The 15,014-nt window shown below is 41.5% G+C and overlaps 1 protein-coding gene across 2 annotated transcripts in view; it reads left to right on the top strand.

Annotated features, from left to right (window-relative positions):
* Positions 1–15,014, top strand: part of bsnb (bassoon (presynaptic cytomatrix protein) b) — a 106,511-nt gene that overhangs the window by 65,157 nt on the left and 26,340 nt on the right. The gene's annotated exons all lie outside the window — the stretch shown is intronic.

A 15,014-nucleotide genomic window follows, 5' to 3' on the forward strand; every position in this document is an offset into this window, starting at 1 on the left:
ATCCTGGCAAGAAGTGCAGCGATGTCTCAGTTTTCATGGCGCCATCCTGGCAAGAAGTGCAGCGATGTCTCAGTAAAAATCAACCACTTTTCGTGGCAGCTTCCTGGCAGGAAATGCAGCGATGTCTTCAACCACTTTTCGTGGCAGCTTCCTGGCAGGAAATGCAGCGATGTCTCTGTAAAAATCAGCTGCTTTTCGTGGCAGCTTCCTGACAGGAAATGCAGCGATGTCTCTGTAAAAATCAGCTGCTTTTCGCGGCAGCTTCCTGACAGGAAATGCAGCGATGTCTCTGTAAAAATCAGCTGCTTTTCGTGGCAGCTTCCTGACAGGAAATGCAGCGATGTCTCTGTAAAAAATTAATCAATTTTCATGCCGGCTCCCTGGCAGGAAATGCAGCGTTGTCACAGTGAAAACAACTGCTTTTCATGGCACCATCCTGGCAAGAAGTGCAGCAATGTCTCAGAAAAAACAACCGCTTTTTGTGGCACTGTCCATGGTTGAAACACAGCGACGTGTTGCTTAAGAACACCCATGCTAAGTGACTAAAAACCCACTGAAAATGCAGTGATGACGCACTTAGAAACAACAGGTTGTTGTTGGTTGGTCTTGAACAGCTGTGGTCTGCGGCTTGGCGGAAATCATACGAGCTGCTAGTTGTCATGCCATTCACCATCCCGTACAGAAAGGTGCAGTGGCAACGACTGGGCTGTTGCTTGATGGCCAAAAATATGACTGTAGATGACTGAAAGTTTGTAGACTCAATTTTGCTTTTGCTGCCCCCATGTGGCCAAAAGAATAAAGCAGCTTTTGAAGCTCTAAGTTTGATGCTTTATTATATCCAGGTTCAAATAATGTTTTCATTCCAGACAGTTTTCATGTTTTGACACTTGGGATATCATGTGAGGAGTCTTGTACTTGTGGCAGTGTGTAATTGATTGATTAGCCTGGAAACTACAGAAAATAAACAAACACTGCAGTTTGAAATCGTCTTTTGAGCCACACCATGGAGGACCATCCTGCAGGGGGTTTGCAATTAATTTTCCTCCTCTGTGCAGGTTTGCCTAAAGAAAGTTCACTCCTTTTTGAACCTTATGATTGTTTTTTTTTTACAACTCTAAGAAGACACTTTATAGCCTGAAGTTGGTTTGCTACTTTTGAGAGCTCAGTCTTCTTGCCCCATTACATTTGAGCAATTTTTGCCTTTACTGGATCATTCCAAATTGAGAGAGACAGTAAACATCGTTGGATTTTAATTCAGGATGGTACTTTCCTTAATCAAATTAAGCCCCATCTGAGTGCTTTTAATTTGTCATTCACATACCTGCTTTTAGCTCGACTTGTCATTAGGGGTTTGCAGTCTGGATAATTAATATACTTTCCTTGCTGCATTACATAACTTTGTGAATTTATACCCAGCCACTCTTGATTAGATATGGACAGAGGCACGTGCACACACTTGCCTGCACACACTTGCCTGCACACAGTTAAGTTGCACTTACGCACACACACACACACGTGAGTGATCAGGGCTGTAATGTCTCAGCAAGCTCCTCTGAGAGTGGGATCAATCTGTGAGAATGGGATCAATCTCTCTGACCTTTTCCTTGTGGTAACGTGCAGTGTTCAATCTCTCATTATTTTGACAGTGAAAGGGCAGCTTTTCCGGCTGTGAGCTGAGTAGATGGAGCATCACTACACCGCCGCTGTACACACTATCCACCGTTACCTCTCATGGCAGATTTAGTTTCACTCACTAACTGCTCTCTCAACTCCGCCCTTGGTACCTTGTCAACCGAAATGAAAAAACAACAACCGAACAGGATTCACATTTGCTACTGTGCTGCGTCAAACACACCAAACACTTTTGCTTCAGCTGCGCCGCTTTGCAATTCAAACTTTGTGGACACCATGCGCTTATGATCATTTATATGGTGTAATATTTACTGCAGAGATGTGAAAAAAGAAAGTTGTTGGAGAAGCTCCACCATGCACCACCTTGTAAACTTACTCTAGGATATCAGCCTGTTCTCATCCCCAGGTTGTAAAATAAACTTTGTTGCGCCCCTTGGCCCGTAATGTTGACGCCAAAGGCCCCTGAAGCATCTTTATGAGATGCACTGGGCTTTCAGCTAACTCCAATTTAAACCCATCTGTAATACTTGACACAGAGCAACTGATGTAGTATAAAGAGCGAGAAAGTCCATGTAGGGTGAGAGGACAAAACAAGACTTTCACCTAGAAGACAGTTTGTGTCCTGTGCGTTGCTATGAGACACAGGTGGGCGTGACAAGGCTTTGGTAATTCACGATCTGGGAATGAGAACAAGCTGCAAATATAAAGTTCTAGATTTTGATTTTATAATTATATGGTGGCCCTGGGAGCTGAACGCACTGCAGCTAAAAGAAAACACATGCAAATAGACAAACAGCAATCAAAGAAGACATTTATGGAGGCATTACTGAAGCAATATTACTTGTGAATATGTGTGGAGAGCTGTGAAACTGTATCTCAATCTGTGTGTGTGTGTGTGTGTACTTTGTGAATGTGTAAAGGAAATTACAAATGTTAGTGCACTGCGATAGAAATATCCCCATAAACATCTTCACAAATTGGACAACACATGTGCAGCATAACAGATACAGAAAACAGCCAGAACTGGAGACAAAAACACAAAATCAAAAGCAGACAACACAAGGAAAATAAAGCAAACATAAAACACACAAACACTGACTTTGATGCTGAAACACTGACAAAACTATGTTTCCACGGGACACTAAAACCTGATGAACATGCCCTGGCACACAGATACAATCTTCTGCTCATTTTTCAGCACCATGTAAGTGTACTCAACTTCATTGCTTATCTGTATTTGTTTGTGTTTGCAGTGCGTTTTGTTATGCTGCGTATGTGCTGTCCAACTGAAGATGTTTCCTTAATTTGCATGTGTTTTGTAAGCTTGCAGTGCATTGATCTTCCAGGGACATTGCAGAATTATTCAGACACAGAATATATAAACAGAAGCCATATCTCGTTGATGATAGGGCATCATTAGACAGGGCTGTAGCTGTAATGTGATTCTGGCTCTATTGTAGAGATCAGTGAGTTCAGCACTTTAGCTTGTCTTCTAACCACTAACTTCTCCCTGCAGCACTCTGGAGCCAGGTCCCAAAAGGTTCAAATCAAATGTCAGATGTTAAATTTGACATATTTTTTCACTAGAGATTTGATAAACACATTGATTTTGTAGCTGCGCTGGTGACAGGAGAGACTCGTAGAAGGATATGGTGTTTAAAATAACCACGTGTTCTGTGGAAACGTCTTCAGACTGGAGTCTCAGCGCAGACTCCGAATGCTTCAGATGTAATTGATAGATTACAGTCAGGGTGTAGTCTCTTCATCTGAGTTACAGTTCAGAGCCAAGGTTAAGTACAATCTCTACTGAGCAAACAAGTTAACCTCCCGCCATTTAATGAGGTTACCAGTTCACTAACAAGATGATCTCACAAACAAACTGAGCCTGCTGCTTGCTGCCTCACACACACATACAGTCAACCAACACACACACACACACACACACACACACAAATAAATACAAATACTGCAAAACCCAAAAAGTGAGACGTCAGGTGAATTAAACAAAATAACTGAGTTTCAAAACTATTATTACTATTATTTTCTGCTTGAAGAAAGCGGTACTTGTGAACCGGGTGATATGAGTCTAGATATGGTCTTAGATTTTGATAGGGATGTCATGAGAACTGATACTTCGAAACCATGTCAGTGCCAAATTCTGAAAATATGACGGTACTTTCAGCAATTCTTCTGGACCTGACCAGGCATCACTTACACCTACAAGTGTTCTAGTCTGCTTTTAAGGCAGGAAGAAGAACACCAACCAGCACAGAACAACAACAACAACAACACGTGGGAGATGGTGACAAGTACAGCTGCAGCGACAGCTCTGCCTCAACTCATTGAACAGAAAAGCTTATTTTTTCATGAGGCCAGCGTACTTTTTCAATGCTTTGCAGCACATTTACACTGCGCTACAAGTGCTGAGTGTCTATTGCGTCTTGTTCGGCTTTTTTTCCCTGGTCGCTAACAGTTGAAAAATGCTCAACTTTGGGTAAAAAGTTGCGCTCATTGGGGCGACCAGTGGTTGAGTGGTTAGAGTGGGCGTCCTATGCACAAAGGCAGTGTCCTTGCTACAGCAGCCGTGGGTTTGATTCTAGCCCACAGCCCTTTGCTGTATGTCATCCACGTTCTCTCGCCCCCTTTCCTGCTGAAGTCTGTCCTGTCAAATAAAGGCAAAAAAAAAAAAAATCCATAAAAATAAAGAATAATAATAAATTGCACTAGTCACTGTCACTTTTTACCTAGCCATCCAATCACAGTGGAGGTGGGGGCGGGACAAATAGCCTACCACAAAGACTAAGTGTGCCATCGTACATGTACGAGTGCTGAACACCAACAATGGAGGTGAAAAGTTTTTAAAATATTGTAGGCTAATGGTTCTCAACCCTTTTGACGTTAAGGTCTCATCAGTCTCACTTCTATAGTGAATTAAATATTAAAGATATACTATTCTCCATTTTTCTCGGATAACTAGTAACTAGCATGCACTGGGGACTGCGGTAACTACCTTACACCACTGGATCCAGGACACTAAGGACAAGAAAAAACTTACATTATTCTGACTTCAGAGCATTCATGCATAATTCCAGGATGGTTACTTCAATTGCTTCTCTTAGCATTGGTCCATCATCTTGGCCTAGATGTGGGATTTATTGCTGTTGTTGTTTTGTAGCGTGGTATCGAATTGGATATCAAGAATTGTTAAATGTCCCTGGTGCTGGTGTCGCCCACTAAATTTCTTGTATCATGACAGGCGTAGATTTGGATATCAAAATATTGTAATATGGCAAAAGTGTGGTCTTTTTCTGGTTTTTAAAACTGCATTACAGTATGTACGTTTCTGAACTTACAAGACTGTTGCCTTTACCCACTTTGTCATTATAGCCACATTACTGTGGATATAACCCTACAATATCATCGACATCAAGGTATTTGGTCAAAATTATCGTGATATTTGGTTTTCACCCAGCCCTGATTTCATTAACCATTTCTTTCATTAGTCTTAAGTTGTGGGTGAGTCTCTTGGTATTGAGCTGCTGAAGTGTTGTTCTTCAGAGGGCAGTTAAAAAGTAGATGGGGATTGCCACAGTGAATCGGTCGCTCTGTTTTCAGGGTGCATTAAAGGCCTGTCAGCGAAGCGCAGAGGCTCAGTCTTTTATACGGACCTGATTTTCTCCACACAGTGTGGGCAGAGGTGGGAAGCACAGCCCACACCGCTCACTGCTGTACAAGCTAAAGCACTCTACATGAATAATTTGCTACTCCCAGCTCCGGTTTGGCCTTGCTCCTCTCTCCCTTTCACCCACGCAGTGATGTTATGCTGATTCAGGAGCAAAGAGGGGAGTTTGGCAGTGCCAAAATGGCAGGAAGAAAGCTTCTCGGTGGAGGAAAAATGTCCATTATAGTGTCTAATTTAGGTATCCAATTAAATTCTGCATTATGAACATGTTCAAAAAATAGTTACAGCAGATTTGATGTGCTTTTGAGGAAATTGGAAGTGAGTGGACTTGAGAGGCTGGGAGGTTTTTTTTTAGACTGGATGAGTATGTGATCATGTGCTTACATGGGTGCACACAGAACACACACATCGTATGTACTCACCGTCTATATAGTCACATCGCTTCAGTGGGTCTCTGTCAGTCCCACTTGTGCACTAGCTGTCCACAAACAAATGCTTGTCACTGACATTTCTACACATTTTTTGTTTCGAACATGTGAAAGAGCCGGCACAGATGGCTAGTTCTGAGAGTCCTGCACCTGTTTATATATAGCTTTTCAGTAGAGCACTTGAGAGAGATGAAAACAAAGCAAGTCTGTCTGTTTGGCATGCCAGTGGCTCTAACCACGCTTCGTGGTCTCAGTTGAGACAACAGATTCCTGTAGGATTTGGGCACGTTAAGAAAGGTTTCATCTCAAACGGAAAAATAGCATCAGGAAAAATAGCATCAGTAAAAATAGCGTGTTACACATAGATTTCAAATGTAGCCACTGTATCTGTCTTTATACTGTGTATTATATTACATTTGGTTTTGGCAGTGATTGTTTGTAGGGTCTCTGTCAAACTAAGTGGTTGCAGTTTAAAGTAGTTCAGCTCTCATTGTCACTGTGGTTTTTACCGTCCTTGAAAGAATCGGCCAAGTGTTTGCCAGGCACTTATTTTATCTGCTTTTATGCTGAAAAATGTTGCAGCTGCCCACACTTTTGCCTTAGTTTGCTGCAGCGTTGTCCTTCCTCAGCAGCATATTTTCACAGTATTCATGATTCAAATGGCATCATTTCTGAACGAGGGAGTTGCATAATTTAACACTCATTTTGCATAAGGGCTCTAATTGAGTTATCAGCAACACAAGAACAGTTGAAATCTACCGGTACCAAAGATGGATTAATCACAAGTCTCACATTGATCCAGCAAGGTTGAGCCTCACCACTCTGTCACCACAGCAGGCAGCTGGTTTGGGTAAACTCACTGACTGAAAGCTACCAGTGCAGCACCACACAGCAGCGGGGAAAGGTTACATTTAGCAAGCTACAAAAACCCAACAGAAAGGTAACTGGCCATTATTTTGATAATTTTTCAATCATTTAAATGTTTAAATGGCCTTCACTGTGAGTTGTGATAACCTGGTGCGGCAGTGTGTGCATGTTAGCATGTGTGTATCCCACTGGCTAGTTGATTACCTTTGCTCTGTATTATGCTCATATTGCGCTTACGCTAATATCAAGAAGCAGAAGCATAGCACCCACCCTCTTGTTCCCCCTGTTAGCACTTTAGCTGTGTCAGAAATGTTGCCATTGTTCAGCGCTGCTTATAGAGTTAGCACCATTAGCTTCTAGCCAGCTCAGCCACCTCCATGTTGAGGATTGTGTCCAGACAACTGATACACTCTGAATTCAGCAAAGAGCCTCTTGAAGTTTTTTTTCAAGGGAAAATGACAAACATTTTTAGCAGTTTCTTTAGCTTTGGACTGTTGGGCGGGAAAAATAAGACATTTGAAGACATCAACTTGGAGTCTAGGAAATTATGATCGCCATTTTTAAATAAATCAATTTAAATAAATTGATTAATCATGAAAATAATTAGCTGATTAAACTATAATTGATAGCTATGACCCAAACCAGTGCAGTCAATTATTATGGGACATTTGTCAGGTGCTCAGAAACACAGCTCCAATGGGATGATAACGTTGCCCTGTTTCTACTGAGTGTGTGTTAATGACAACCATAACATAACCATAATAAGGATTTAACGTTAGTGAGGTAACTGAAGGGTTAACTCTGGGTTTTCGGTACTACAAAGCTGGTATTCTTTTTACCGGGATAAATCACTGTGGCAACTTATGCTGAACAGTATCAGATCACAGCCTATTAACATCCCGACCTCTGACCAATCAGATCACTGAAGAAAAAAGTATCCATGAGCAAAAGTCCGCAGTCTCAGGTAAAAAATGAGGAGCCTGTGTATTGTTAAAGGTCAGAAGAATCATTTCATTGTTCCAGGGCTCTATTTCCACTGGTTTTAAAACAAAGCTTCAAACAAACGGAGAGATCGTTTACAACACTAAACACAGGATGCTGAACATGTGATTTTAGCACTGTTTGAACTTATGCAAAGTTTGTTTTAGTCTGCAGTGATGGTGATGTTATTTGACACTCTGGTTCCCTCACTGCAGCTCAAAATAACATGAGACACCTGCGTGATGAGAACTGGAGAAAAAAAAGATATTATATTATAAATGCCACATTTCAGTCAGACAGACCTCATCAGTCATCAACTACTTTCCACCCTTTACTTCAGCAGCAGAAACAGTCTGGCATCATTTTAAAGTGTTTTATGAGACATATTTCGAGTAGTTTTCATCCAACTTTGTACTAATGTCACAAATAACCCGGTGATACCTGCACGTAATTTAAATCTCGGCTGACAGCATTTTTGAGTAGTATTTTTGTTATAAAATTAGAGAGTATTCTTTAGGCTACATCCCACAACATTTAACTGTCTCGTAGTCGCAGACACTTTCAATACCCTTCAGGGGCGGCTGGCAAATAGAGGGCGATAGGGCGCCGCCCCTCCTTGAGCCACAAAAGAAAAGAAAGATGATGATAATAAATGTATGATTATCATCATCATTATTGTCATATATACACACAATATATTAATTATTCTGATCATTTTCACTTGAAACAGCTCGTCCTGCCTCTGAATATCCAATCAGATGCAGTCAAGTCACGTTCCGGCCCTTTGGGGCGATATCAGCCTGGCGGGAAACCGCCCCGACTCACTCTCATAGACTTCCATGTAAAATGCTTTTTTTTTCTAAATGCAGGCACTCCAATGCAATCTCTATGGGTTCCGGGAGGGCTTGCCCCAACGTGTTTTCGTCATACCTAAACCACCAAGTATCATTCATGTGCTCCTCGGATGGTCCGATTTCACATGTCGGGAAGTCGTTCTTACTTCATTGTGTGTTCATGAGCGTTCAAGTCGTAATGTGGAGACATCATGGACATTACAAAGAAGATGTGTTGTATTTTATCACTCAAAATGTTTAAAAAAACACGTCGTCAACCGTTTCCACTGAAATATTGCTTTACGGTCGGAAACTCATTTTTCCGATTATTCCGACATCACATGAGGCAGCGCCACTGTGCAGCAGTCACATTCAAGATCAACATGGCTAACGTTTCCAGCAGATCCAAGAGGCTTTTTAACCATATAGGTTATAAAGTAACGACGCATAGTGCGTCCAAATTCACACCCGTTCTTCTCTATGGATATTCTCCGCGACCATTAGCGAGAAGCTACACATCACGTGAAACAGCGGAACCGGAGCACAGGACGGGGCTTTCCAGTGATCACATACATTATTGTGCTGTCATCCCATCACGCTATAAATCCAGATCAATTGTCTACAAGATAAAAACCTGAGAAATTTCTTTACAATCCATTATACAGATCTTGTTATCAGTCACTTCATATAGTGAGGAATATCGTATCTTACCACGTCTTAGGCTTGCGTGTGTTTCTCCCTGTCTATCCACATTTGTAGTCCGGCTTTCAAGATGCAAATATCTCCATATTGTCCAGTTGACACTCCATCAAACTTTGTATGACAAGACCAGCCACTTCACCTTTGCGCACCCAGACAACTGCAGCCTAATTATGCATGCTGACAGGGCCGTAGTCACCATATACATTGAGGGGGACACGTTCCCCAATGCCCAAAATGCCCCCCAATATATAACTGAAACTGAAAAACAACAACAAAAAACGTTCAGGTCAGGTCAAAGAGCAGTGATACTATGTGATGTGCATTGTATTAAGTTGTAGGGTATGCCTGCATTTAATCAGAACACAAAATGAATTTCCACTTAGCTATAATAAAATGTTTTCTGATTAAGACTGACAGTGACTCAGTGAATACCTTACTCAGTTTTATTTGATTAATGGTAAAACAGGTCTCTGTTTACATTCAAAGGTATTTATGTGGGCAAACTGATGAAAAGTAGTCTGTTGATGACCACAGTGGATTGTTCAGTCATTGTAGAGCCAAATTAATTCAAATTTACCCATTGAACGGGTCACCTCAGCCATCATCGCAACAATTGCCCCCCCCTGAGAAATTTGGCAGGAGCCGCCACTGATACCCTTTCATCTCATTTCATATGAAGCAGCCTCCTTCATTTATGGTTCTGATGATGTCGCTTGTAATTAACACCCCCGCCTCTTTCACATGGATGCGTTCGTGACTGAACAGGAAAACTCAGAGTTGACTGAACTAGTTGATGACCAGCTTTGTAGTACCGGTAATCCAGACGGCCAATGTTAGGGTTAATCAGGCCAGATAATGAAAAGATATCCTGTTCAGCAGAAAATTAATCAGACAATACAAGACATTTGAATCTTCTTTGTCTTTCGGCTGCTCCCTTCAGGGGTCGCCACAGCGGATCTTCTGCCTCCTGTTGTTAATCCAGGCCTTGACCGGTCCGGTGTGGCAGACATGTTTGTTTTCCGCATAACTGTTTTGGCACAAGTTTTACACCGGATGCCCTTCCTGACGCAACCCTCGCAATTTATCCGGGCTTAGGACCGGCATCAGGAGTACACAGAAAGTGGACCCCCAATGGCTGGTTTACTATACAAGACATTTGAATACATTACCTTGAAGTCTGGGAACTTGTGATTGACATTCGTCACTATTTGCTGACATTTATAAACAATGAATCAGCCAGTCAAAGAAATCATCGGTAGACTGACGATGAAAACTTTCTGTTGCATTATCAGTGTATGCACTTTCAAATTATCTTCAATGATTCTCCAAACATCATAAACATGATGAATATTCCAACAACAGAGAAATATCTATTTACAGTTCTTTGTTTTGTTCGTCAAATTTTGATTGATCGGCATCTATTGATACAAAGCAGAGCATCACATGTATTGAATATTACATCTTTTGTAGCCATTATCTTCAACAACACTTTCTTTCATCCATCATCATCATCATTAGTCCACCACCACGTTCTTCATCTTCCTCCTGTTTTTTTCCATCCTCCTCCTCCTTTTCTGTCCTCTTCTGTTAAATTTCAGCTTTGTCTCCTACCACCCACATCAGCGAGTGGTTAACCATTATTGTAGATTCTTTCGCTGTCACGATTCCGTTTTACTGTGCAGATAGTAGAAGTGGCCTGCGATGGAGCCTTCATTGAGGCCAGTGAGCTAAATAGCTTTTTTCTTTACAAGAACCTAGAGGACACACAAGGAGCTCTGAAAGAACAAATAATCAATGTCTCACTCACACAGAGCCTGATCAATTTCTCTACACAGGTTTCGCATGAAGCGAAAAAAGAAGGCAGACCATGTCCTACACTCAGACTTTATCACTGGAGACTTATCTGTCAGACGGCGGTCTCTGGGGTCTCTAGATTAAGATCCCTATCGTTCTGTTAGGGATGTTCCTTGCTGACTAAGTGATTGTCACTCTCTGTCTATCTCTCTTTGTCTTGCTTGTAATGTCGGCTTTTCTCAGCTATTTATATCATTCGGGCGGATCACTCTTCTTTAAAATCCCCTCTGTGTCAGACATTTGCAGCCCTGTCACCAGAAGAAAATGTTGGAATTGTACATTTCTGCAAACCACAAAAACTTTATGTTATATTTGGTTATACATATCATATCAATGTATCTTAAGTGATATAGTGTATGGGCTGACTGTCATCTGCAGGTGGAGGGGATGGTGACTGGTGTGCCACTCTCAAGACCATCAAACAACAAAACCGGTTGGGGTTGATGTGTTTTTTGGGGCTTTTTAGGCACCAAATGTGGGTGTTTTGTAGCAACCGGTTGCTGTTATTCTTGCAGCGTTTTAGGCACAAAAAGCAGTGTTTTTTACAGAGACATTGCTGCTTTCCTCCTGGGATAGTGGCCCGAGAAGCAATTGTGTTTTTTTTTTACCAAGATAGTGTTGTTTGTCCTGCTGGGATAGAGGCCCAAAAAGTGGTTGTTTTTCACAAGATATTGCTGCTTTTCCTGCCAGGATTGTGCCCACAAAACGTAATTTAATCCAAAACACATTTTCCTAATGACCACGTGATTCTTGCATGTAAACCTTACCACACCTTAACCACAGCCCGTTGAAAACAACGTGCAAATTTAACTTATCTGTTCTTTCAAGATCGATTAATTGATTCATTTTTATTTCTGTCATGCACACTTACATGTGCCCAACCCTCATGGGTTTACAGAACACCATTACAATGACCTTGCAGTTACAATTAAAATTTTAATAACTACTCAGTCCAGAGACAGAATACTCTGCCTTCTATTCCAGGTGAAAACTTCCATTTTTCATGATCATCCAGCCAAAAGAAATCAACATAGATAGAGGTTGTCTTACTGAAAAGTACATTCCTTATGTCTTCATATACAGGACAGTAAGGACACATTCACACTGTTGCTATTCCACTTTAAACGAACCCTGGTCTGCTTCCACAGATAGTTCAGTTTGTTTGGAGTGGTGTGAATGCTCATTCAAACTCTGGTGCGGACCAAACGAGCGAAACCTGGTCTGCTTTAAAACTGGGAGTCTCGGTTCACTTGCAAGTGAACCCTGGTGCGGTTTGCTTACAGTGGGAAATGCAAACGGACTATCCAGTGAACCAAAGAGAGGAAGTGACGTAGAGCGCATTGCATTTTGGTGCTTGGTGTTTCTGTGGTGACCAAGCCGGCTGAAGGGGATGGATTTCCGTTTTTGGTCCTGGCCAATCGATGAGCTGGGTTTTCTTCTTCCTAATGCCCTTTTTCTACCTGGTCAGTGGTCGTTTCTGGCAATACCGCCCCCACACAGGCAGCTGTTGTAGCTGCGCAACATTGTCCAGGCGGTTTGGTCCACTTTGAAAAGTACAGTGTGAAAGTGAACCATGAAATGTTTCGACAATCCCCGCCCGATCAAACCGAGTCCCCCGGACTATCCTGTTGTGAATGTGCCCCTTCACCTAAATTACACAACAAACCAATTCTGTCCTCCTCTGGGGTGGTGTTAAACTTTCTTGTCTCTAAGGCTGATGGTAACGTTCCTGAGCACAACTGTGCACACAGGGATTTTTGCCTTTTGTCTAGATTTTCACGTAAGGTTCTCCACTGTAGCTGATCTTTATGAGACAATAAGTTCGTAGTCTTGGTTTATACCCAATGTCAGCAGACCATTTTTCTCTAAACATGCGAAACATTTCACTTCTCATCTCCTGAATATCACAAAGTAACCTGTTCTGAAAAATAAATGACAAGTTGTTCAAATAAATTAATGACTTTAAGCCATTAGCCCAGGGATGACAGTGGAAGATGTCCCAATTGTACAATGCCAAAATTTTACTGGCGATTAGGTTGACATGTGAGTTACGTGACACACTCCCACTAACTTGCAGGAGCACTGATTATATTTCTTAGTAGTGTAAGAGAAAAAAGTAAGGGTGTTTGAAAAGTATAAATAATTTATTTGCAACCCTCTCTGGCATCTTGACTGTTTGGACCGCAGTAAAGATGTCCTCTGATACAGTCATCGAACACCTGCATTGCTTTAATTTATTAGGTGTTTCTGGGCATGTTGTTGAATTCCATCTTCTCTATTTATGCTTGTGAAGTATGACACCAATAAAAGTAATGATTTATTGGGCAGATGGTAATCGGCAATAGAGGTGTTTATGAGGATATTTGTTTTGTTGTATGAGTCTGCAACTGAAGAGCGTTCCCTCTTCAGGCCTCGAGCACAGATGATTATCATAGAAACGCAGGGTTACAAACATGGTGCCGCCACCTCAGCTTTCAGCTTTCATAACCTGTAATATAACCATTTCTTTCCATTGAGCTGTTTCATCGATTTGCTGCATTGACCTGAAATTGAATCTGTTTATGTTAATATCATGTCTTTGATGGGTTTTGTTCTCGACGGTGTCAGAATCTATAACTACCTCTGAACATAGTTCTCAGTGATCCTCGCTCCTTCGGTGAAGGACGAATCTTGCAGATTGAAGGTTTGCTGTGGGCTCCATAAAAGGTCTAATGACAGTTGCACCCCTCCAATCTAATAACAGATGTGTTAATTTGTATTCACACAGCACTCTTCCTCTGTGTACCCTGTTGGAGAGTGCTTAATGTTGTCAAATGATTAAGTCTTCACCAAGAGATGAAAGGCCTTGTTTGGACAGGCTTTCAAATATTCAGTTGTTCAGACTCGCTGTACTGAGTCCTTGGCACTCCATGACCGTTTATAAAGCAACAACTTTCTGATTTAATTTTTTCTGAATAACAGACACATTTATGTTTCTGTACCCATCAATCATCGGACATATTGTGTCGACACAGTGTCAGTATCAAAGTAAACACAAATGTTGAATATTCTTTGCGTAGGTCATCAGATTGCTGCCCATTTAATTATAAATGTTTGCTTATTGTTGGCACCCGGTGGCATCCAGGTGACAGTAAAGCCCTTTTCCCAATAGACAAGGAAATCCACCAACACCCACTAATATCTGGCTTTTGTATTTAATGGGGAGGGTTACAATCAGCATCCTAAGTGCTATATCATAGGCAACTGGACTTGCTTGAGTTTCTTGTAGACATTTCACCTCTCATCCAAGAGGCTTCTTCAGTTCGTCTTCAAGAAACTCAAGCAAGTCCAGTTGCCTACTATATAGCACTTAAGCATTAATTTTGCAGGACAAATGACTCTGCAGTAGTTGTGAGTATTTATTGGCTCCAGCTACGATCAGCTTTGATTGGCAGTAATGGAAACATAACACCCGTGTGGACACTCAAACATCATTCCAAAGTAGTCTGCACAGAGTTTGAGAAGAGACTGAATAAGTAAGCGATTTAAAAAAGAAGTAACCGTTGTAACATTTAACCAGCCTCCACGATGCTTTCTACTGTTCACTAACCTGTTTTTGTGATGTTGAACGTTACCAATTACAATAAAAAGAAGGGCATACTTGTCAACTGAAGGACGGTGTACATGGCTTTTGTTTGCAGGCAATGGGAAAAGTCTACTACATATTTTTAGTTGGTTTTCCTGTGTACAAAACCAACGTGTGCATTCATTTTGGTGGAAGAAGGTATAAAATAGCTTTCCACTTTGATGCACATTAAAAAAATAGTTGAAGGAGTGCGCCTGAAGCACCAGAGCACGCTGTTCCATAGTGAACAATGAAAAGCTGCGTACAAACAATTCAGGAAAGCAGGGGAAGCCTCGTTGAAAAAAAGCTTCAGATAATGGTGGCGAAAGCAAGTGTAATGATGTTGTGAAAATGTTCATGTAGGACTGAACTGGCATTGAAAAGCAGACACACACACACACACCCCCCCAAGAACACCTTAAAGCTATTCC

The sequence above is a fragment of the Epinephelus moara genome, chromosome 24, assembly GCF_006386435.1.
Source record: "Epinephelus moara isolate mb chromosome 24, YSFRI_EMoa_1.0, whole genome shotgun sequence".
Taxonomy (NCBI): Eukaryota; Metazoa; Chordata; class Actinopteri; order Perciformes; family Serranidae; genus Epinephelus; species Epinephelus moara.